The sequence below is a fragment of the Meleagris gallopavo genome, chromosome 12 (assembly GCF_905368555.1).
Source record: "Meleagris gallopavo chromosome 12, MGAL_WU_HG_1.1, whole genome shotgun sequence".
In the NCBI taxonomy this organism is placed as follows: domain Eukaryota; kingdom Metazoa; phylum Chordata; class Aves; order Galliformes; family Phasianidae; genus Meleagris; species Meleagris gallopavo.
In genome coordinates this window covers 18240053-18264777 of record NC_139415.1, presented here as the reverse complement: position 1 = coordinate 18264777, position 24725 = coordinate 18240053, and the positions used below count along the sequence as shown (strand labels likewise).

Below are 24725 nucleotides of genomic sequence, written 5' to 3'. Positions count from 1 at the left end.
AGCAAAAAGAAATGAAGGCACTGCACAGTGCTCCAATAGAAGCCTCGCACTGAGAACTGCTGCCCCATATATACTGGCTGCTAACAAAAGCAAGAATGATTATTGTCAGGAGTGCTGAGAAATGACAGTTTTAAGAGCTTGGACTCTCCCTCACACATGCAATTGCCAGTGTCATCCACAGGAACTTCATATAAATACCAGGAGTCGGAACTGACTTCTCAGATAAATGTTTGTGCATTCTATCAAGTTGGGTCAAAGCCAACATTTCTTATGGAAACATTTTTGGTGGTCTTGGGCAAAGAACATGTTTACTTTATAGCAGATATAGCTAAAAACGTTGCGTGACAGCCTCCAATTATCTTGTTTGGAATAGTTGGAGGCTACTTGAGGTTCGTTGCTGTTATTTTCTTTATTATATAGTGAAAATGTTGCTGCTTTTCCTGTAATTTAAAAAGTTGCTATTTCAAGATGTGACATCTGTGTTGGTACCTCCCCCACATGGATAACAGGATCCAGGGTGAAGTTGTCCAGAGTGCCCATCTCCCATTTTCAAAAGCATCTCAGGTGCTTTTCACACAGATTGATAGCCCTTTTGGATCACATGGGCCCTTAAAGCCTCCCATTAACCCTCCTGGCTCTCCGCTATATTGCTTTCTGAGCTGCTTTAACAACAACTTGGCTCTGTAATTATTTGCACAACCAGTACTAATTAACAGCACACCACAAATAAGGGCCCCGGTCCCACAAACGCTCATGCTTCCGTCCCAGCCCCTCCGTGGGGCCATCCTTTGGAATCTGCTGCAAAGCAGAGCTACACACAGGCTCTGCGGTGAGGACCTGGTCTTCATTAAGCTCGAGCAACTTGAAAAGAAATGCAGATTTTAAAAGACAATGAAAACAACCTTCAGTCTGGGTTACTCCGTCTGCAGCCTCCGCCGTGCTCCCCTGCGATTAGCCACCTCTCTTCTCCAATCTTTCCCAGCCTCCGACCCGCGCTGGCATCCCGCGAGCTGCTAATGAATCAGTTGCAGATGAATCACTTCCCATGTGCAGACGGCGTGTTTCATCACAGAGCAGATTCTCACAGACTTTCCTCTTTGCTCACACAAACCCAGTGACAAAGAGCTGCCTCCGCTATACCCAAACAAGCCTTGAAGTTTCCACGAGATGCTGAGGGAAGGTGTGCGCCGTGTGAGAGGTGAAAAGGGTAGTGGAAGAGGTTGTGTTAATTTTACAACTCTGACTTCCTTAATTATGAGTCACGGCAACGCAGGAGAAATCCAGCTTAAAAGCAGACTGAAGGAGTGCGATGTCTTAGGGGAACGCTGCAGATTTAGGATGGGACGCCTCATTAAAAGCTCACAAAAGTTAACATTTTACAGTCTCTTATGCCTGTAATTACTACTGAAGTCAGAGGCTTGTGACTCTGCAAGAGTCCAGATATATGTGGGGGGAACAGCTTTGTGAACTTCTCCCTCTCATAACCAGGTTTTACAGCACACTGAGGGCAGGGACAAGAGAAGGGGGTGCTCCAGGCTCTGGGGCTGTTAGTTTTATTTTGTGGGATGTTTCGGTGCAGTAAGAGAAGAGGGTTATTTGTGTCAGAGAGACGGAAAACGCTTCAGCCGAAATGTTTGTTTTTTCCCACCAAAAGCACTTAACAGCAAAAAGAGGAAGCTGTGGATGTGGCCTACCTGAGAGCTTCCTTTCTTCTAGTAAATCTGCACATCAGTGACAGGGTTTGCTCAGGCTGCCACTCGCAGCTCAACAGCACAGCACTTGTGCCATGCAGCAACAGAACATCACCACCCTGGCCACCGGTGGCCCACATAACCATCCTGCCCATGGAAACCCAGTTCTGTGTCCTCACATTACAGGTTATTTTTAATAAATAAATAAATAAATAAATACAATAATAATCCTCAAAACTTAGTATTTCTTCAATGCTGCAAGGCACCAGAATTCCTCTGCTCACCCAAGCCTGACTTGCACTGCTGCTCCCTCTAGCCAGGACGCACCATTTTGCCCACAAGACATCTGTTTCACCCTCTCTATCTGAAGCAAAGCAGTGCAAGCACAGATGTTTTCCCTCTGCCCCTCATCCTGCCTGAAGCTGCACCAGCCCTGCATGGCGATACGGCTGGGAACAGGGATGTATAATTTCAGTGCTCAGCTCTGACTAATGCAGGATGTGTGGGAGCGCAGCAGAGGGGCATGAATAACAGCTCGGCAGAGCGTCTCTGTATCGTGCTACGTCAGTCTTATCATCCAAACAGGATCTCCAGCTTGTGCGTGCACAGTACCTTTCCTGTAAAGGTTTAGTTGTTACTATTCCTTGCGTGGAAATCCAGCTGGTATGACACAAAAAGGAGCAGGAAAAAGCAAGCAGCCAGAACAGCCGCTTTCAACATAAACAAATACCTTATTTTTATGTAAATGTCAGTAGTAATAAAAACTTGAGGCAAGTGATTAAAGAACAGTCCAGGAAAAAAAAACAACAACCAACACAAAAACAAGTCCTCATTCAACCACCGCAGCAGACAGAGTGGTTCCTAAATGAGATGTTTTCCAGAAGTTTTCCATGAGGTGTCCATCGTGAACTGCTGAAAATACCAGTTGCATCAAAACTCACCTTTAGGCAACAGAGAGACATTTCAAGCAGCTTTCCTGTTGTCATCCACCTCCCCTCTCTCTCCAAAATAGAAAGAATATTTAATATTCACGCCCTGGGAACCTCAACTGAATACATACTAAAGTGTGAAGCTTAGAACAGAAACAGCCCTAGAGCTTGCCAAGGAGAGGGAACAAGGAGGGAAGTAGACTCGCAGGTAAATATTAGTTTGTACTTGAAAAAGCCAGAGTACATTTTGAAGCTGCTTTTGATTTTCGTGCCAACTCTGTCAGACGCAGGCAGGGCTTGGCCGTGCAGGGAATGAGTGCCTGGGGCACAGCAGCTGGCTCACAGGGATGGTGACATTATCAGCCAAACTATGGAAACCCTTCACAAGCAGCCACCCAAGTATTGGCTGGGCTGCTGCACGCACCTTCTACACTTGTAGAGGGAGCAAAGGGAAGCTCTTGTTCCCTCCACTCCCACTCTGGACACCATCCCTCTGAGCTCTCTTCCCTGCTTCACCTCACCTAACACCAACCTCTGTGAGTGCTGAGCATCAATGCCAAAGTCTGGAAGCTCCTTAAACTACTGGAGAAATCACTCCTGGCCTCTGCTGTGACCCAACAAGAGAATCCACAAAAGACAACATTTTCAGTTCCTAAAGTGTTTTCAAAATTACATGGGTACACAGATGAGATCCATCTCTGTGTAGCCAAGAGGAGAGTAACACCCACTCACTGCTCAGCAGCTCACACCAACACACAGTGCTTCCGTGGTCAGTGCAAAGTCCACCCCATGCTCCAAATCAAAGCTTGAGGGAAGCTGAAAAAGCAAGCCATAGTAATTGCTCAGAGGGAAATGCACACAGGAGACCCAGCAACACCACCCCACCTCTCTGACACAACACACCGAGGCACGTAGAACAGCGGGCAATTATGGATGGTCTTCTTTTTATGTCTCCTCTGCAGCAGCATGGTGCACTTGCTGGGTCCCTGGGTCAGAGGTGAGTCACAGAGGACCTTCCACCAGTGAATCATACACACATTTTTAAGCACCCTGCAGGTTTTGTTGGGTAGGAGATGTCTCACGACCTACACCATCCCTAAATACTTCCAGGGCTGCCCAAGGCGGGGGTGTGTGAGGGCACGCAAACCAGCAGTGATCCTCTGCAGCCACCTGAATGGTGCAAAGAGAGACACTGACACAGATCTAACAGCACAGCTCACTGACATAGCAAGAAGTGACTATGGACATAAGCTACACAGAGATAGGGAAACAATGGAATAAGTCACAAATATTTGATTTCACAAGTTAAGACGGTTTTCTTTCCCTGCCCTTGTGACTAAGCCTTTGGTCCACACACCCACTCCATCCTCAAAAAACAGCTCCGTGAAACAAATGTGATTGCTCTAAAATACACACAGACAATGACTGGGCACACCTCCTCCTCACGGCACTCCGTCTATTTACCAAGAGTCTGCACTGACTGTCTGCCTGGGATGCACCAGGATCCAGCTCCCCCTCCCACCAAGATGTTAAACACTGGCAAGCCCAGCTCCTCTCCATTTGCCTTATCCTGTTCCCAAACCTCCATCTCTGCAAACAGCATCGCTCATTCAGACGACCTTTCCGGGATCATTCCTAGGTCATAAAATCATAGAATGGCTGTGCTGGAAGGGCCCTTAGAGCACACCCAGCCCCATCCCCTGCCATGGGCTGGCTGCCTCCCACCAGATCAGACTGCCCAGGGCCCCGTCCAGCCCAGCTCTGCACACCTCCAGAGCTGGGGCACCCACAGCTGCCTGGGCAGTCCATGCCAGCAGCTCACCACCCTCTGCATGAAGAACTTACACCTAACATCTAATCTAAATCTGTAAAATAAATAAATACATGAAGATCTACCTTTTCTTTTCCCTCTTTGTGATCCATACAACCTGCCTTCTGGTGAATGCTCTCTAGTCTCTTTTTCCTCCCTGGCATAACAGTTTAATATCTTGTTCCTTCAACCCATACAATAAAATAACTAAAAAGAAGATTGTTCTGAACCATCAATCACACTCTTTTCAACCTGTTTGCTATCTCATACAAGGTATTAAGTTTGAACAGCTTACAGCCCTGTCTTCAAGGCACTCCAGCACTTCTTATGTCCCACAGCTGAGTGCTCACTGCAGCTCCCTCCCCAGCCAAGCTGTGTGCCCTTACTGGATCCCCACCACACGCTTCCCCTTTGCTTCTCCTTCCCTCCCCACCTCACCCCTTCTCTCTGCCTCATGCAGCTTCCAGTTCCAGCCCTGATGGGATGGAAGGATGACCCATACTGACTCATTTCTTTGGGAAAAATAGTCAAATTGAGTGTGCCACACATTATCAACATGATGCAAGCAGAGAAAAAGGCTTAGAGGGAGGGGATGGTGCAAAATATTAAAGTAATTAATACAGTCAACGGTTACAGTTTTCTCTGGATAGTCCCATGAGTACTGTCTCACATCTTTTAGACTGCCAACTATTCAGTGCAAGGATAGTCTGTATTTTTTCCCCCTTCTAAAGTAATAAACGCATTCTTGGCAGCTAAATTATTAATAAGGAACAAATGGTAATTGATTTATAGATGAGCCTGAAAGCGAGGATTTGTCTTCCTTTATTCCAAGCCATTGTGTCCACATGGCTTCATCCTGGTCCTGTCCTGCCAAAATCTCAGCCTCCAACACAGCATATCCAGCCCCAAATTATCTGTGTTTGCATGGCCTCTTCACCTCTGCCATATCTGACCACTGACCAGATACTGCAAAAGAGAAACAAAGCGGTTATTTTCTTTCTGTCTCTTTTTCTTCTCAGCCAGCAAGAAACAGCTTAACTGGATTAGTTCTTAAGGTTCTCTTTTTATTCATTGTGTGCTTGTTAAAAAAAAAAAAAAAAAATACTCAAGGAAAAGATGAGTTTCACATTCAGACTTTGAATATGCTGAGCTTGGGGAATTAGCTCTGTGCTGGTGGAAAGTTCCACAGCTCCAGCCCAGCTCTTCACACCAGAAGCATCTGTCCTTCCCCTGAGCACAGCTTTCTCACATTCCAGCTGCAGGGCCTGCACCAACAGCTCTGCTGAAGGAGCTGAGGATGCTGCAGGGCTTTCCCCGCTCCTCCTGGGCTGAGCTGTAGGGCAGGCTCGTGGGGCAGCACCTACTTCACAGCCTGTGTGCTCATTGGAATTAACAGCACACATCCTATCGCGTTCACAGTGCAATGCTGGCATGCAGAAATCAGTGGTCAGCTCGCCACAAACTCAGCCTCTCTAAGGCAGGACCCGGGGCTTTGCTGAAAGCAATGCAATGCTCATTTCTAGAAGCACTGTGGAGACAACGCAGCAGTGCTGCTCCAGTGCTGGCTCAACCCAAACAACGGCAACTCGCACACGAGGCAAACCCAGACCTTCAAAGGCATCTAGGCAAATGCACTGTCACTGAATATTTTGTCATAGAAGCAAGAGCCTAAAAATGTAACAAGAGCAGATAATGCTCTGCGACAGGCCAGCACACATCCTGTTGTTACCCTGTAAACAGCACGATGTGAATTGGCACTGCTGTACAAGCAATAAGACAGGAGTGCCATCACTGCAGCCCCTGACCCAGAGCAGACTGAAAAGAAAATGCAGCACGAGGGGCACAGTCCTCCACCTGAGGAAAGATTTCTTCTTCTGGGCCACCCAGCCTGCCTTGCTTTGGGTGAATCAGACCCACATCCTCAAAGACTTCAAACACCTCTTAGACTTCTTATTTTATTTTGCTTTTCTATGTAATGCAAGCAACAGGTCCCCTCTGATGGGAGCACATAAGGACATTAGAATCTCCATGCAGAGCTTCCACACCACAAGAACGGACATCAGGCTTTACACATAAGTGCACTGAATGCCTGGAACAGCTGCTAAACCAAAAAGCCATAAACAATCCTGGGGTATAACAACATATGTCATTCAGACAGGCTGCCCAGAGCCACGTAAAGGAAAGCAGGTTCCCCAAGCCTGAAGGGCTGGTGGTTACCTCTTGGGAAGGGAATGAGCAGAGCCACTCATTTGCACATGGAACAAATCCAGTAAATTCCATTCCAGACCTCTAGATCACTGACTTTGGAGGACACTAATTGTTTTACGGCAGTGCCCACTAATCCCCAATGCATTATCAAGGCTAACACACAACTGGAAAAAAAAAGAAAAAAAAAAGAGAAAGTCCCTGACCCCCAAGAGAGCGTGACTTCCATTTACAACAGGATGCCACAGGTAAATGCAATGGACAAACAGGACAGGCTGTGTGCCTCAAGTGTGAAAAGAAATTAAAAGCATCTCCACCACATTGCTCTTCCAGCAATTAATCAGATCTTACTTTCAAAACATGTGTGCTCAAGTTCAGGTGGAGAAATCTGGAAAGCATTTTGGTTCTCATTTTTACATCTGGGGGAAGAAGAGACATGCACAGCACTAAAAATATACATTTTTCTCAAAACCAGAGAGCAATATTAGGAAGAAGAGGCTGCGGGGAAATGTGTGCATCAGCCAATCAAAGAGCACCAGTCCTTTTTGCTTTCCTCCACAGATGACCCTTGATAAATTATCATGTCTCTCCGAGGGATTTTTTAAATCTGGTTTTTATTATTACTCCTATTCTTAAGGAAGATAAGGTCGTCTCTGGTTTCAAAACTCCAACGAGGGCTGCGTACTCCCACATAGAAGAATTCTGCGGCTGCAGAAGCTCTGGCTTGCTCAGGCAGCTACTGCTGAGGGATGTAATCAAGCAGCAGCACAATCAGCTCCAAGAGGCACTAAACCCCCACAGCATCCTTGGATGCATGCTGCAGATAACTGAAAGTCCTAACTCACAAATAACAAAATGACTGCACACGCTGGTTGTAAAAAACCTCCGCAAGGAGCAGGAGAGCTGTGGGCAGGACAGCACCTGAGACTCAGCAGCAATGCAAGCACAGTTTATGCCAGTTTATGCACGAGTGCATACATTATTCTGAGGCATTTATTTCTCAAACAATACTGGGCAAACCAAGCACAAAGGCTGTGTTGGCTTCTCCTGAGCTGAATCCCTCAGATGTCAAAAAACATTAAAACAAAAGAAAAGGAACGGGCCAGAGGAGGGTCAGGGCATCCCAGCAGCAGGAATCCTTGCAAGGCCACGGCTGCGGCCGCTGTGTACCTGACTCACAGGCTGAGGTGCATCCGGTGGCTGCGTCAGGTGTTGGACTGGTAAAAGCATTCCCTCATAATGACCTTTTAATTGTTTTCTGACAGCCACGACACATTCTCCAGGGGACTGAGAGGCCAGAGCTCTGAAGGCAGCATGCCATTTGTCACGAGTGGGCATGGAACAGGGCAGCCACCTGCTTCCCATCTGCACTGCTGATGCCTTTGGAAAGCTTCAAGTATGGCTCTTGGCAAACAGCTCCACCTCACCCAGACTGCTGCTCCAACACTCCATCAGGGTCATTTGCTAGACCTCGTGCTTCAGCTCCATTAATTTAAATCTGGGCTAAAATCTAAGCATATACTTAGAGGGCTTTGCAGAAAGGAAATGGATTGAGGAAGCACTTGTATGATTTGCTTAGTTAGGATGCAAAAGACTTGGAAATCTTGAAACACTGCTGTTATCTTAGATAACGAAATATTGTTTCTTTCCTTTAAAAAAAAAAAGCTTGAAATATTTTGTTTTGTGAGCACTCACTACTTCAACTCCAGCAGGCAGTACTAACACACCCATGTACTAACATCAACGTGTACTTATTTACAAATAGTACTCACCCCCTTTGTATGCTCCTACCTGAAAAAAAGCCAACATATTTAGCATTTTGCTTCCTGCTGCAAAGATCTGACAATTGGAGGCCTTGTCTGCAAGATAAGGACAAACACTGTGGAATATCATGTCACTTCCTTCTCACTGCTGCAAACCAAGGACAAGCAACCAGCGGGTAAAGGCACTCTCCTTTCACCTAAGCTTTCACGCACAATAAAGCCAGCCTTTACTCAAAGTGACTTTTCTTTAAAGCTTTATATTTATCACGTTCCTTTAGGAAAAAAAAAGAAATCGTTTGAATGCATTTAATTTTACTCTGTGACTGATAATAGCTAAGTGTATTGCATCACCTTCACCAGAACAGTAATTCCTTTTAAGTTGCTTTTTCGTAGCTGCCTCAGACATGCCTTAGATAATTTTATTGGCCAACTGAGGACTAATGCAAGACATATTCTATGAATAAATGCATTTCCAGAGCCTCAGACTCAGAAGGTGATTTTGCACATGGCCAATGAGAAGCGCCTGCTTTGAAGTGTTCCTGGAATCAGTTACAGTTGCTTAAACCACTGATCAAATTCTACCAAAAAAGGCTGAGAGAAATGTTACTTCAGACTCAGTTTATCTTTCCTATAAAGCAAACATTAAAAACAGAACTTTCCCGGATGAAATGAGCACTTTCACAGTTTCTGAGTATTTAACAGAGGTGCTTAAAGTCAACGTTTCGTTTTCTTTTTTGGAACGGATGAAAAAAATTCAAGCCAAACTTCACTGAATGGAAAAGGCAACACCGAACGCCCTTCTGTTAAATATAAATGCTGAAGTTACCCCAGCCTATGGGGCAGACCGGTTCTGTTGCTCAGTGATACAAGTTAACATCACTCCAACCTGCTCTGCTCTCTAAAGCATTTCTTAGGCAGCAGTCTCCTGGTTCTTCCTTCATCCAGAATGCTCACTGTGTTTGGGACAAACCCAAAAATGTTGAGTCAGTGAGAGCTCGCCCGGCTCTGTGCTGCCCAGCCCATGTGCAGCCAGCCACACACAGGAGATGCTCAGCCCCATGCTGGACTTCTGCGCAGCTCAGTCAATATTGACGCAAAACAAGCCCAGGAAGGCAGAGCCTGGCGTTTCCCAAGGAAGGATGCATCCCTACACCAATCCCCAAGCACAAGGTAAGAGGAAATGCAGTGGTAAGAGAAAATGCTCTGTGGGACTTGCTGGGTAATCAGGCCACTTATTCTTAAGCTTCAATGGGATTAATTTGATTGCACACTCCTTTAAAGAATCCTGGCCCAACTTTTCCAAACCTACCTGAATTCATACTTGAGATTGACTGAAAATCAAATGAAATCTCTGCCCGAAATTCAGCACAGCAGGCTGCAGGAAATGCACAAAGTCACTGCTGTCCTATCATCCTAAAAACGGCCTGCCTGGTATTTTGGGGAAGGAAAAGCAGAACAGAGACTGCTACATAGAAGTACTTATTACATTTCTCCTGTAAGATTATTTTGTTCTAATTTGCCACAACACTAAACCACTCTGACTTGCATTTTACACAGAATGTTTACAACGTGTGGGCAAATTCAGCAATGTATATTTTTTAAACCTGATTGCTTTCCCACACACACAGTGTGAGTTACTCTGTACCTACAGTTCTTTTCACAGTAAAAATGCCATGACTTTCTATATTCATTACTGCCCAAGAACAGCACCCCTGCAGGTCTTAATGCATGCAAAGCGGTCACAGTAAGCTTCCAGCCTGCTGCAAATCCTACCTGAAAGAGGACAAACACCTGGAAAAAAAAGCAATGGAAGCAAATAAAGAAAACATCCTGAAACTCACAGACAGGGCATATCTGAACAGCCTCGCCTGAGGTCAGTGGACAATTCAAAGAAAGCACACCATGGTGCTGCCAGCTTGCCCTCGATGGAACATTTTGTTTTACAAGGCTGCTTTACAACAAGGCTGTTTTCTTCTTGAGAGGATCACAGGAATCCTCACGATGCCCTTCCTGAAAAGTGTCAGCGGTGCACAAATGGGCTTCAAGGACGAGGGGAGATTTAAGACATCTCCTTAGTGAAAGCCCTGGGCCCTTTCCAGTCCTGTGTGAGGGTGGTGTTACTCACCTGCAATGGCATTACTCCTTGGGCACACGCCTTTGCCTCTCTCATTTTGCAGTGGTTTTCTTAACATTATGCTTTTATAGGAGAATTTTGCAGCAAGTTTGAGGGAAATGACATCACCAGTCTTCACTTCAATCAGCTTAATACTGAGTGCTGCCTTCAAAGAAGCTTTTAAAAATACATTTTCAGTGGTTATTTAGCATTTAAAAAAAATGCCAGTGCATGCAACCCTATAAAGTCACACAAAAAGCTTCCAATTCAAGCATCTGAACGCTGATCCACATTCATTCTCTGTGCTGCTAATTAACCACAAGCTGATTTCCTTCAGCAGTACGTTTATCTTAGCACTATGGTTGTCCAGAATCTACCTTCCAGAACACAGCCATCATTAGGCTTCAGAAAACAAACAGCTGTGTTTGTTACTGAACTGAAAAACGCTCCACTGAATCGCTGCTTTGCCTTCTATCACGGGCACAGAAGTGACACTCTGGCCACCTAGAAGAAGGTCATCTTTCTCCAAGAAGCTGGTAACAACCATTTGCACCTCTCAGTAGATTAACTAGGCCAAGAGGGCAGAGCTAAACCCCAAATACTTGGTTGGTAGCCACAGATTCCTATCTCTAGCACGCTCTGGTTTCTCAGTACAGAGCAGTACCAGAAGAGACCGACTGAGATAAGGCACTGTGTGGGCAGCCAGGAGGGGCTGCTCCCAAAAAGCCCTCCTTCACACGGGATGTTACTGTTTAAAACAAGTGAGGAAAACACTTTTCATTCTCTTCGCTCTTTCCACCAGCAGTTGTTGCCCACGTTTTGTTTCTATTTATGCAGTCAAGTCCTTTCACTCTTAGCCATGCTCTAACTACAGCTACAACCAACACATGGCCTTATGTCATGTGCCAGCAAGCAAGCAAGCACAAGACTCTGTTTCAAACTGGTACAAATCTCATACAGGACTTGGTGACTTTCCTTTTCCCCCAGGAAGGCATTTCTGCTGACATGGCACACCGGCACATTTCAGCTCTGCACATGGCACTGCATCTCCTTGTTCACAGCTCTGTTTTGCTCCAGCCTGGTTCTGCATGGCGTTAGCTACTACTAATGAGTGCTTTCATGATGTGAAACCTCAGCTCCTCTATCTTTTGTTTTTAGCAAGCTAGGCCTGAAATCTTGATTGGTACAATAGCGTGAACTAAAAAGCATGATTCTTGTAATCACATTTCCATTAGAAGTTCTCTTGTTGATGCAGTCCTATCAGGAAGTGCAATCTTTTCTTACCATTATAAATTAATTAACATTTATAACTGATACAAAATTCCACTGGCAGACTGCTTTGCTTTCTTGGAGAATGTTACTAAGGCCCACTGCAGTAAAACTGAGCTCTTCTTGTGCAATGCCTGATATTCAGCCTTGGTTACATTTCTAAGGCTGGCTGGATTGCTGTGCTGCCCAGAGAAGGAATTACACAGGACACAAGGAACAGCCTCGTAGTGAACATCCTTGCTTCCAACAATCTCCTTTCACTGCCTTCTGCTGTTACAGTGTGCTCCTATCCAAATTTTCTTCTCAGAAAACTTAATGGCAAGTCAGGATACGTATTGATATGAGAGCCTCTGTGCTGTGAGAGCACCCTTCCATGACACCAAGATGCACAAAATAATTGCCTGCAATTAACTGAATGAAATCACTGAGAGACCAAGTGTGTCACCAATAAAGCTTTAAATGATTCCAAAATATAACTCATGGATCATACTTATTTGCTTTAAAATTACATTACCCAATGGACATGTTTATTTACTGCTCTTTTCCTTCTACTAATCTGCTCACGACTTTTGGCAAGTCAACTTTTGATTGCGTTTTCCCTGAAAACTGTCATTAACTTCTTTTAAAAAACACCTCAGTCACTTAGAGACTTCATCATTCTCGTGCAACCCATGAGGTATATACAATGCTTTTCTAAACCATAACATCCCTCCTGGCACACACTGATCTATGACAACTGCATATGGCATCAGGTGTTGTGCACCAAAACACCCTAACAGAGCTACTTCAGGAACCAGTTTAAGTTTTTGGCTTCCTCCAAGGACCATGCAGTTTATCCCCCTGCTGTGCCCAGCTGAGGCATTTCGTTATTCCCCAGGAGGAGGCAGGAAAGGACAGAGGGACAACTTTCAAGAGTGCTTTGCCCCATTCACAGAAGCATGCTTCAAGAACAATTAAGAAACTAGGCTTGCCCACATCTACATCTTCTCTAACCCTAAAAAAGTAAAGGTATGAGAAGAGAAACAGTGAAGGCAATCATACCGCCCTGCAGAGCTCAAAAGCCCCTCAGGAACGGGTATCCAAGCACAACAGTGTCACTGGTATCTTGATTCCCCTTCCTGGCTGTGATCACACAGCAGGCAAGGGTTACATGAAGTCACACTTCTGCTCACCTACTACTGTGGCATCTGTTTTCCCTGCAGCACTGGGGCCAAATCTGTGGATTGTCTTTACTTATTAATAAAAAGATGCTGCAATTCAAACTTTGTGCTGCACTCTACCTCCAAGTGTAAGCATTGCTCGCGACGTTAAAAATCTGTAGATGTTGATAAGCATTACGATCTCCCTTTGTACATCATTACACAACTAAGTGTCTACCATAACATGAAAAAGAAAACTGCATTCCATATGCAATTAAACAACTATACGGTCCCCACTACCGTGGCATCCAAATGCCTGCTAACACTTCACATACATGAGTCAGTGCCCCCAAATAATTACTTGCTGCATTTCCAAGCAAGGAAACAGAAGCAAAGGGAGACCAACTGATTGAAGTCATGAAGGAAACAGGAGCACAAGTCTACCAGTGACCTAAGCCTAACGCTTCACACCATTTCCAAATCATGCATATGTTCTTTGCAGAAAGTAACAGCTACAAGGAAAATGAGATTTCTCATAGCTGACAGCAGTGAGGCAGGACATCCCTCACACTAACTTTTAACAGCAGAGAGCAACATTTACTATTTATATTTGCCATTCTAAAATAGGCATTTTCAATGGCTTCCCTACTTGTGGCAGTCCTCATACCTAAACATTTCAGAAAGTGCATGCTTAAAGGGAGGAACGTGACCATGCCATGCTGCTCGCTGCCATGCTGCCTCCTCCACAGCCCCACAGGGTCAGGCACATGCAGTCCCAATAAGCAATTTCCCCGTCCTCCTCAGAGACTTGGGACTTAATCCAGAGCTCAACCAGGGTTTGTGAACACAGATGGGTTTTGGAGTGGGTCAGTCATGTCTGTGTACATGTTTGCTTAGTATAACTTAATAAAAGAAAAAAATCTTCTCACAGTTCAGGGCTTCCTCATCATTCCCATGCTGCTTCAGAGTGAGTCCCATGGATTGCCCTTCAGCAGTTGGCCTCTCTGAGTCCCTCACAGGTCACGGTGAGAATGAAATACCAAACCCCCACTGCAGATTGCAATGTTCTTCTGCCATCTGCACTCTGCAGTTTGGTATAATCAAATACATTCTGAATGAGTAAGGAGTGAGTGTACGCAGCGGCAGTCTTTTATTAAGTGGCGGTTATTAAAAAAAATAAAAATAAGATTTGGAGTGTCTGTTGTGGGAATTCCATTTGCTCAGTCTGTGCAGGAGGCCTCTGGAGTTACTCAGAGAAGAGTTTTACTGGAGCTTTTCCAAAAAAGTAAATACAAAACCAAGCGCACGTACCCAGGCTGCAGCCTTCACGCCTCACCGAGAAACCCCCCCCATGCACTGAGAAACTGCAGAACATCTCCCCTAAGGAATCCCTACAACACACGTGAAGCGCACACACACTGAAACCACAGGGTCTGACAACCCACCCTGAACGGTACTCCCGAAACCGAGGAGTTCACAGCTCTGCAAAGCATCACTGAAGCAGACAGGTCAGGGAAAACCCACTGCTGGCAGCCTTCTCACCCCCAGGCAGTGCTTTGCACAGAGGCTGTTTGCACCGCAATGTGTCACACAGAATGTTCACTGAATCTTCGAATGCAGCACAGCGTAGTGAGGCTCTGCACCTTTTCTCACCATGGTTTTGGGGATCTTCTGGGGACTCCCCTCCTCCAGCTTGGGTTGCTCCATTGCCCAAATATGACATCAAGGGTCTGTGGGAGCAGCTACATGCTGCTATACCACATTACTCACCTGCAGATTTCATCCCAGGCCACAAACACCTCTACATCTTTTGGGCTGCTCTGGTTTGGGGGTTTTTTGATCAGTCAACATCTGTGGCCATACACACAACTTCCTAGCTCTTCCCTAAACAAGTGTTTGGCTGTGATGCTGTTACTTCTAAGAGCATTATAGCGAGACCACCTCCCTGATGAAACCAGAATTCCCACTGAGAGAGGAGATACAAAAGTAGAAGGTATCCTACCAGACATTTCAATCAGACCAATAGCAATCGACAGAGCCCAGTGCAAGCTGACAGCAAGCCAGCATCCATAGGTCTGTGTGGGTCCACTACAACACAGCCTCAAAGCAAAGAGAAAAAGAAAACGCATACAGTAATAATGCTGAAAGAAACAAAGACATGGGGATGCCTTGCTGAACACCTGGCAAACGGCAGTGAGAAACAGAACAAGGTTGGATTCACCACTGAGGGACCAACAAGGGACACGGGCATCCAGGGAGTATGGAGAGGTGGTAGCAGGGGAATTGCACAGAGCTCCAGAGGTGGACGGAGTGGAGATGATTACCACAGGGATTTAAGGGAATGAGACACGAGGCTTTGGGCGCCGATGGCAGATGAGGTACACACAAACCCCACAGCACAGAGCTGCTGGCATAGACACACCACCCCACTCAGGGCCAAAAGTGAATCAGGCCAAGAACCAAGAGCGAACCCCTATCATGAGTTCAGACAGTTTCATTCTTATTAGAAGGCTCTAAAACTGAAGTTATGGCCTAAAGTTAACCTCTCCTCTGCAATACCAGTTTGTAGCAGCACGCCGAGAAGGGAGCTGGCCTGCATCTGCTGTGAGTTGCCAAGGCACAAGCAAACACTAAGACCTCTGATTAAAAACCTCTCCTGAAGCCAAAGTGAAACAGTTGCAACACCTGTGAAAAAGGCAGCACTAATTAACTCAAGAATTTCCCAGCTTGTTAAGTGTTAATTTCTTGACAACATTTCAAGCGCTGGGCCAAAAAATACCAACATCTGTAACAAAACTCCCAGTGAGCAAGAAGCAATTACAAGTCCCCCCCACACAACTGCCTACTAAAGCCAAGATTTCAGAAGCAGAACCAGAGAAAAAAGAAAGAGTCAGGGAAATACACAGTTAGCTACCAGCAAAAAAGTTTAATATTTGTTAATAAGAAGCAGATACCAAGTGAAATGATTTACAAGTTAAAAGGCCAAAAGTTGAGAGGAAGAGATATTAATCCTAAGGGAAAGACATTCTGCTCATATACCATCTCCGGGGGAAACATTAGCAAAGCAAAACACTAGTATGTTTAAAGAGATTTCTTCTTTTTGATAAATATCATAAATCCACACATTCAATAGCTTGGATGTATTAAGTTGCAACTTTAAATCCTTTCTTTTTCATGTCGTACAAACTGCACAGAGAACGACTTCGGGTTTAAATAGGGTGCCACTGACCTTCTTCTTCCTGCCCTGTAAAAGGCTCTCTAAAAAATGGATAATATTACAGAGAAACTGTGTTGCAATTCCTAGGCACAGCAGGGTCAGCTGAAGTTCAGTCTTCCCTTTGAACTTCTTTGCCTCTGTGGGCTATAGTCAGATCTTTAGTGTTATTTTAACATGGCTTTTAAAGTTTAATTTCCTTTTTGTGGCTTTGTATGATTAACATTATTGACGTTAGAAGTGATATGCAGCCCCCTTTTCATCTGTCAGAGAGCATGGAAATATTTGTGGATTTCCCCCCCTCCCCAATTAATTAAAAACTTGCCTTCCGTTGCTGCAGCAAAACCAGCAGGAGGAATCCCACTTCCTCTGCTCCAAGCAGGATTTCTGCCCTTCACCTTCCCACGAAGGACTGTGCAGATTGGCAGAGCAAGAAACCAACTCTCAGCTTCATCAGATGACTGGCATTGATTCTTCTGGGTCTGAGGCTTAGCACTTGATGCACGGTAACTTAAAATTCTCTTCTTCAAGTTACTTGATATAAGCTTTGCACAAGACTCGGTATTGCCCCAGCAGCAGAGCAGTGACAAACCAGAATACCAAAGATTCGTAATATTCCGCTTTAAATCAACAAAATCTGTACAAACCTAAACCACTTCATAGGCTTCTGAGAGCTGCTACAATAACAGTGTTTGTTTTGAGCCCGTTTTTCCCTAAAGGCAATGGGCCCTTAGAGTCCACATCCCAGCATCTGCTGCCTGCTGTCACTTTGGGGCTGTGACACTAAGTTGATGCGGGCTCCTGAGCTGGCACACCTGGGCCCCTGGCTGTGAGCAAAGCCAGAAGGGAGGAATGGAAAAAGGGATCCCCAAGGTCAATCCCCAGGAAGCACCACCGAGGCCCTGCACTGAGATTAACCCCAGCCAGATGCTGAGCTCTGAGCTTTGCTTCTTCAAATAAGCAATAATTGCAAATGATCAATAGGACAATAAAGTGTTGGAAAAACAAACTAGCTCTCACGTGTTCTTTCACATTTAGTCCTATCCTCACTTTGCACTAAAACAACCTGAAAAGACTGTCAGCAAAGTGTGACTACAAGAGGGGCACTGAAGGAGGTCAAAGATAAATAAGGGTTCTTAGCCAGAAGTACTTGTGTAAATCCAGCAATGCGACTTCAGGAGTCTAGTTTAGCAGAATCTTTGATTCTAGAATAAAACAAACCCCAAAAATCATGTAAACCAGCTAAAATCATATAGGTTTGGCTGCAGCAGGCAGTGCTTGCCATAGGAAAGCAGAAATGACTCATCTAATGCAGCACTGAAAAAAAGGCACTGCACAGAAACAAGCCAGCAAGGGCAGTTTGCTGACAGTTTTTCTGTGATGACAGGCTTCTAAAAGATATGCCAGTTGCAATAAATTTTTCCAATTTAGCTATCTGGCATTAAGTTGAGGGAGCCAAAGGCTTAAAGATGTCACATAACATAAATGCAACCCTGTTTAATTTTGCAGGTTCTGAAGCAGTGACACCCTGGGCTTGCTCTCTCTCTTTTTTTTTTTTTCCCACCTCTCCCTTCTTTGATATGCCAAATCCATGACCAGCACAAGGGACTTCTTTGCCCCGCTGTGACTAACATTTATCATTTGTATATAAAGTAGTCATTATTCAACCGAATGCGAATTCAGCAAGTGCTCTTAAAAATCACCCACCCCCCAGCAAGAACCACAAACCAAACAGCCGCCCACACCCCGGCTGGAGCATGCCTCTGCATTCCTGAGCGCTGAATAACAGGAGGCTCTTTGAGCCCGTGCTGCTTTCCTCCTGCTCCTCCGAGCCCTTCCCGTGGTGCTCAATGCTCACTCGCTGCTGGAATGACAGCACTGGGATCACCTTCTGTTTTCAGCAAAACTCCTTGCTAAGCGTTGCTTTAAACCGAGATGCTCCTGGTACAGTCTTCTCTATTCTTACTTAAATCAAATCCAGAAAACTGAATTAAAAAGAAAAAACAAAAAAGTATAAACAAGCAAGTACCTCAGCTGAGCTGTCTCAGCATCACTGACAGCGTGAGCTCTGAGGTGCAACTCTGGGTGACAGCCACCTGCACACATCCCTCTGACTCAGGTATGAAAGCCAGATGTGCAACCAAGCTGGCCAAGCAGGGAGAGGACTCCCCTTCACTCTCTTCCTCACTCAGCAGCAAGAAGGGATGCTACTACAGGGCACTGCAAGTCCCAGGCAGGCTGGCTTCAGCCCCCAGCCAGAAGGAAGGCCAGCACACTATACCAGGCTCGGGATAAGTCCTCTGGAGCACGCAGGAGCTCTGGGTACCTCGCACCACAGATCCCACTTCTCACGGCCTTGCTGAGGCCTCCCTGCACTGCTGGATATATGCAGCCCCAGGGAACGTGGGCAGCTGCTCAGGGCTAAAAGTGGAGAGGGATCCTGAGAAAGGAACAGCACAGCGTGGAAGTCTCACAGCCTTCAGCAGCTGCAGAAGCAATTTGGGATGGTGGAATCACGAAAGCAAAGCTCCCCCTCCCCAGGACAGAAATATTTGCAAACCAAGATATCAGGCCACAAATAAATTCTCAACAACATACAAATTGCTCATGTTTAAAAGTGCTTCTTTACCCAGCACAAAGCTCAGGGTAAGCTCTCAGCTCGCATTTGCTGTGTTCACTCAGCAGCGGGTGAGCACCTGGCCACAACCCACACTGGGGCTGGCAGCAGGAGCCTCGCAGCAGTGTCATGTATGCTCTGCAGTGCTCACCCTCCTCACACCCCAGGGCTGAAGCACGAAGGTCCATCAGAGAAGTTCTGCACCACCCAACTAATTCCTAGGTCGGTCTCTGACCTTGCAGCAGCTGGCTTTGAAGGAAGCTCTGTTGAACTTAAATCCCTTATTTTCCTTCTGACCAGTGTTAATGTAACATTTCCATGCTAGGGAAGAGTCATGCAGTAAAGCACCATCATCCAAACACTGCTGTACCGCAAGCTGCATGCCTATTTATTTATTAGGCTGGGGAAAGTGTCCAGAGCTCTGGGTTTGCTGCTTCACTCACTGCCTTCATGTTATGCCTTACCTGGATCAGATTTTTCTAAGCCTTGGATGCAAAAAATGCTAACAAATCAAACACTAAAAGCAGACTTAGAATTGGAATCACTGAGTAATTTTTTTCATGCAGAAGACAAGTCAATCATCTCATGCTGAGCACTGTATCAAGGCACAAAGGCTTTCCTTTCTTTTGCTAAGAGCTTTGCCAAGATCTTTATGGGAAGGACTCCTATGAGACACCACACACCAGCTCTGATCCAAGGCAGGACCCAAGCAGCTGCTCCTCTGACAAACCCTGCATCACATTTAGCACTGTGCTGGCCAGGGATGCTGGCTGTTCCTCTTCAAAACCTGTCACCACCTCTCCCAAGGCAGTGAGGAATCACTGAGAGATACAAAGATTCCCCCAGGCTCTTCTGATGGGAGCGTTCCACCCATCCTCCTTCCTCTCCTCACCTCCGTGTGCTGAATAGGAACGGTCCAGGAAATGGGGGAAGATAGTTAAAAAAAAAATTATATAAACTTTGCTCCTCTAAAGCCTCTGAATTTACACCTATGAAGAATCAGATTCCAGGCACTGAAGTAAGTTATTTTGGGAAAATAAACCAACCAAAACAAACAAAAAAGAACCCACACCAAAATACTGTAGTAACGTAATTGGACAGAAGAACTCTTGATGGGTTAATTTAATGAAATGATTCCAAGTAAATTCCATTCCATCCTTATTGACTGAGTAACTAGCATTTATCCCCATATAATGGTATCAACACAATCAATAGCTCTCCAAGTAATGTCAGCTGCTAGCTAATTTACACTTCCATAGCTGCCATCTGCCATTCAACCCATTGTTACACAAGCCATGAGCCTAGGATCTTAAACCAACATGGTCAAAACAAAACTATTGAGAGACAGAAATTTTACCCATATTCCCAATGGGCAAAGCAGTACATTTAATCCAATTATGGTTTCATCACTCTTAGTTTTTCAAGTTTCATTCACACAGCCAGGAAATTGTGCTACAGTATCTGTTTATTTAAATTCAGCCATCAGTCCTGCATTTCAGAGAGAAATGAAAGACACTCATTGAGATCTTAGGTAAATTAATTAAAACCTGAGACTTCCAAATAGAAAAAACAAAGTGATTCTCATCTGTGTGCTTCCTGTTTCTCAAACTGCCATTTTGTCTAGCCTCTATCAAAGAAAAACAAATACTTGTTATCTCCCCTTAGAGTTGCTGCTGGTGAAGTACAGCGCCATGAAAAACTCAGACAAAAACACACTGAACAAACACAACACTTACACCCAGCAGTCCAGCACCCAGTAGATGTGCAATGACAGAATTTGCTCACTGGGAACCTCTTCACAAAACCACAGTTCCCACAGCAATGGGTGAAAATTCCACATTTGATCAGAAGAGAGGTGATCAAAGATGGAACAAAACACATGACAAATGTTCAGCTCTGAGTCACTACAAACACAATCAGCATGATATGCTGAACTCTGTGGCCACGATTATACTCAGGATGGAAACAATGGGACATATGGGCAAAAGCAATATTCTTCCTTCTTTAAAACTGTCTATTGTTCAAGAACAAAGCAAACCACATCCAAATACATCTGGCATCAACATCTAATATTTTGCAAGCTGATCTTGCTTTCAAAAACCAAAAGGACCTGAACATCTGAGTAGCCCACAAATTTTGCTGCAGAACACGATGAGTCCAGAGAATCACTTGAAGAAGGTAGCATGCCTGGTGCTGCCCACCTAAGCTGCTGGGCAGACTGGATCCCCAACATCCTCTTTTTCCTCCATGCTACCAAATTTCTCCAAGGGTGACCGAGACGATGGCTGGAAATGGCCTGTTCCTACCACAAAGGCAATTCATCCAGTTTGCATCTCATCCCTTGCTTAGATCTGAAGAGTGGCTGGAAAAGAGGGCAGCTGGGAGCTGGCTGAATGCTGCCCTGGAATGCGATGGCAGGCTGCTTTGAAACCACAGCTCTTCCCTGCGGGGAGCAGGCTGCTGGCAGGAGCGGGCTCATGTGCTGTACAGAGCATTAATAGCAAGCAGTGTGCTCTCACAAAGCACTGGAGATACCACAAGCTACTGCATGCATACAACCAGGAAACCCCGAGCTCCAGAAAATGCCTGAGCCCTTCCTCACTGTGCTATGTTACACCCTGGGTGAGCTCTTACCTTGGGCTGAGGGCCCCTGAGCAGTGATGAGACGACCCTACAATTTCCCCAGAAAACATCAGGCTACAAGTTTACCTAAGAACAGGCCCTCACAGTCCTTCCATCATTAAGAGACAGCACAGGGCCCAATCAGCAGAAGCTGGGCACCAACGTCCATTTGTACGTGCTACGTTGAGCAGAAATAAAATGCATGCAAGCAATCCCCTTTCTTCTCGCCTGCATTCGAATGTTCGGTTCCCAGGCTGAAACTCTTGTCCAAGTATTGATTCCAGCTGAAGAAATGAAGTGGAAATTAATCACGTTGCCATTTTAAGCAGCTTTCCTACAGCTTTCCAGGTTTCCCTAGGCATCTCTTTTCCATGCGAAAAAAAAATAAGAGCTGAGGCAGAGCCTGAAGAATTCCTAATTTCTTCATGCTTTCCAGACCTGCTGAAGCCTGGTCAAAGCTACAGGAGGCCCCAAAAGCCCATATGCATCCATGGCACATGCACAGAAACAACTGCAAACATGCATGCAGCAAGCTTCACACTTTCAGGAGGAATCTCAGTCCCTACCTCTTTGCAGAGCCCATTCACACACAGTTAAGAACATCTAGGCAGCCCACATCTAATGGGTCTAACACCCTGCCGACACTGCAAACTTGCTGAGCGTGTGCAGTGCTCCAGATGTGGGATTTCTCAGGGAGAGACACATGCAAGCAGAAATATGACAGCTTTAAGCCTTCCCTGAAGAGCTTGCATCACAACAATTGAAAATGCAGCTCTACGTTGGAGGCTGCCCACACTATAAAAAGTACAAGCTTCTAGTATTAAACACCTTTTGACAACTTCAATTGCAATTTCTAATAATCCTATCTACTTTAGTTCCCCCAAAGTGTCAAAGTTCACTCTAAACTGGCTTAAAACCAAGACCGGCGCAAAGAAAAAAACTCCACAAAATGAAAAACATCTTTCTTCCTGCACTTCTAACAGAAAAAGCCCTTTTTCCATTAGCAAATGGATGCCATTGGTAAGGAACCCTCTAGTTTTATGGAAGGTAGAGAAGTAATGGGCACAGCAAGCTTCTACTGGACCTCAGGCAGCTCAAGTGGTGTTGAGTTACTCATCCTTTTGCCCACAGCTGAACAGCCCTGCAGCCTCAGCAGGTCTCCCATATTTGCAATAACATCTCTCTGACTGTTCCCTGGAATTTCAGTTTTCCAGGCACAGGGAGCACCAGCCCCAGCTCAACACGTCTCTGGGAACTCGATGCTCCATTGGCCTTCAGCAGCTTTGGGCTCCCTAAGTTACCTGAAACCATCTGCCATTGCAGCCCCAGTCCAGGCAAGTATTTAAACATCTTTCAGTCCTGTTGCAAAGAGCCCTACAAAGGCACTGCAGAGCTCTGCACAGCAGTCTCGTGCCAGAAGAGAGGAAGATGTCTTCTGCTTCAAATCACACGGGGTGAAGGAAAATGCCTTGTATCTCCTCTGAGCACGTGCTCCTGGCTGAGCCCTCAAACTAGTTTGCTTTGCTAAGCACTTGTAAAGCATATTTCAAATAATTATAATCTTGAGGTCCTCTGTAACACTACCACAATGTATATTTATTAAGTTAAAAGCACGTGTGCTGCTACCAAACATTCATTACAACTTGTCCAGGCAAGCCTTATGTGCTGCGTAATCATATTTTTCTCCTCAGGGCAGAAATGCTAAGCATAGCTTGGAACAACAAGATACTGTTTTACCCTGGGCTTACCCATAAAAGAAATGCTTGAAGCATGTATCTGCCTTTCCCAGAGCCCTCCCCATACTGTAAAACTGCACTAGCATTCTAATTAAAAAGTAACACAAATTGAAAAGAACATAGAAGATCTTTTTTCAACAGTTCACATTACTTCAGAAGGAAAAATCAATAAAACAGGTAAGAAAATAAACAGTGGAATCTCTTTAAATGAAGACAGGATGCCCTTCTAGAAGATGCAGACACATAAGTTACCAATTTCAATGCAGAGGTCCCCTCAATGCCCACAAATGCATTAAAAGTGCACGATTTCCAGGATATCACACCAGGTGATCTTGTCGCTGTGAGCTCTGAGCAGCACAGAACCCTGCACAAGCAAGCAGCAGCCTCGGGCAGAGATGGCCAGAAAAAAGATTATGCCTTTTAAAAAGCAATCTCAATCAGAGGACGTGGAGCTGCATGCTTACTCGGTCCCAGAATGCTCTCTTTTGTTTCACTCACTTGACAGGGGAAGTCATGTTTCTACCTAAACTCAGTATGAGATGCACCTTTTTCTTTAAAAACTCAAAGAATTCCACTGAACACATATTTAGTAGGCAGACTGCTGCAGCCACTGCAAGCTAAAAATCACTTCACAGGCAATCCTCTCCAAAACGTTTTAATTCTTAAGCAGCGGCAACCTGGCTGTTAAGCAGATCTGCTCTGAAAGGTCAAAAGTCAAATTAAAGAAATATTACTGCAGGCAAAGCAGCTCCCTTAGAGAAACACACACATCTGACAACACCTCAAGCAATACCACCGCCATGTGCAAGCAGCTGCAGATTTTAGGAAGGGAACTGTGAACTGTTCCACTGACTTTATGAGGCTCAGCCAGGCAAGACTCCTTGGAACACGTCTGCCTTATGCACGTGAGAATTTGGTGGGTCTGCTGCTATTCATCCCAGTGCTCACAGGGCAGAAGGGCTTCCTGCTGCTCCACACACACACAGGGCTGCCTGCAGGATGCTCACTGGAGGCCTGAGATCACGGAAAGCTGGATTTGAAGAAATCAATTCCTAAAGGAGGGGATGGTGGGAAAAGAAAACAAGCAAACAACAACAGCATGCACGGCCCCAAGACAATTTCATGTTTCAAGAGAAACCTTCCCCTTCACACCCTTCCCCCATATTAAAAATAAAGACAAAAATAAACCATGAAGGGAAGGAAGGAAAAACCTCACCAAATTTGATGTTTGTTTTAGGCCTATTGCAACAACTGCTTTACTTAACTTTCATCTGCCTTTGCGGTGTCTCCGAGCCTCAACTGTAAAAAGCAGAGTATTCTACACACAAACAGCAAAGGGATACAGCAGGCAGTATCCTTTGCTGGGAGCAGAAATTAGAGACAGGTGTTGACTGCAAAATGGACAGTAATTGCTGCGCACAGGGAAGCCACAATACCAGAATCCCCAAAGCCACGTTACAGAGAGCTGCAAGGCTCTCCCCCCCCAGGCAGTCACTGGGCCAGCCCACGAGAAAGTCAGTTCTGGTGATGGCTATGGTTCACACACACACTGTAATAAAGACTTCCAGATTTCGTGTCTCACAGCATACTGTTACTCATTATTCACTAAGAGATGAC

At 45.4% G+C, this 24725-nt stretch overlaps 1 protein-coding gene across 2 annotated transcripts in view; it reads right to left on the bottom strand.

Moving 5' to 3' along the window:
* SMAD3 (SMAD family member 3) overlaps positions 1-24725 on the bottom strand; it is a 65337-nt gene that overhangs the window by 25298 nt on the left and 15314 nt on the right. Inside the window, exon 1 of one of the 2 annotated variants that reach the window (XM_085234068.1) lies at positions 903-924. The exons of the other annotated variant lie outside the window; for it this stretch is intronic. The gene's annotated coding sequence lies outside the window, so the exon portion shown is untranslated. Of the gene's footprint in view, positions 1-902; positions 925-24725 lie in introns of those variants that run through there. 2 annotated transcript variants of the gene reach the window in all.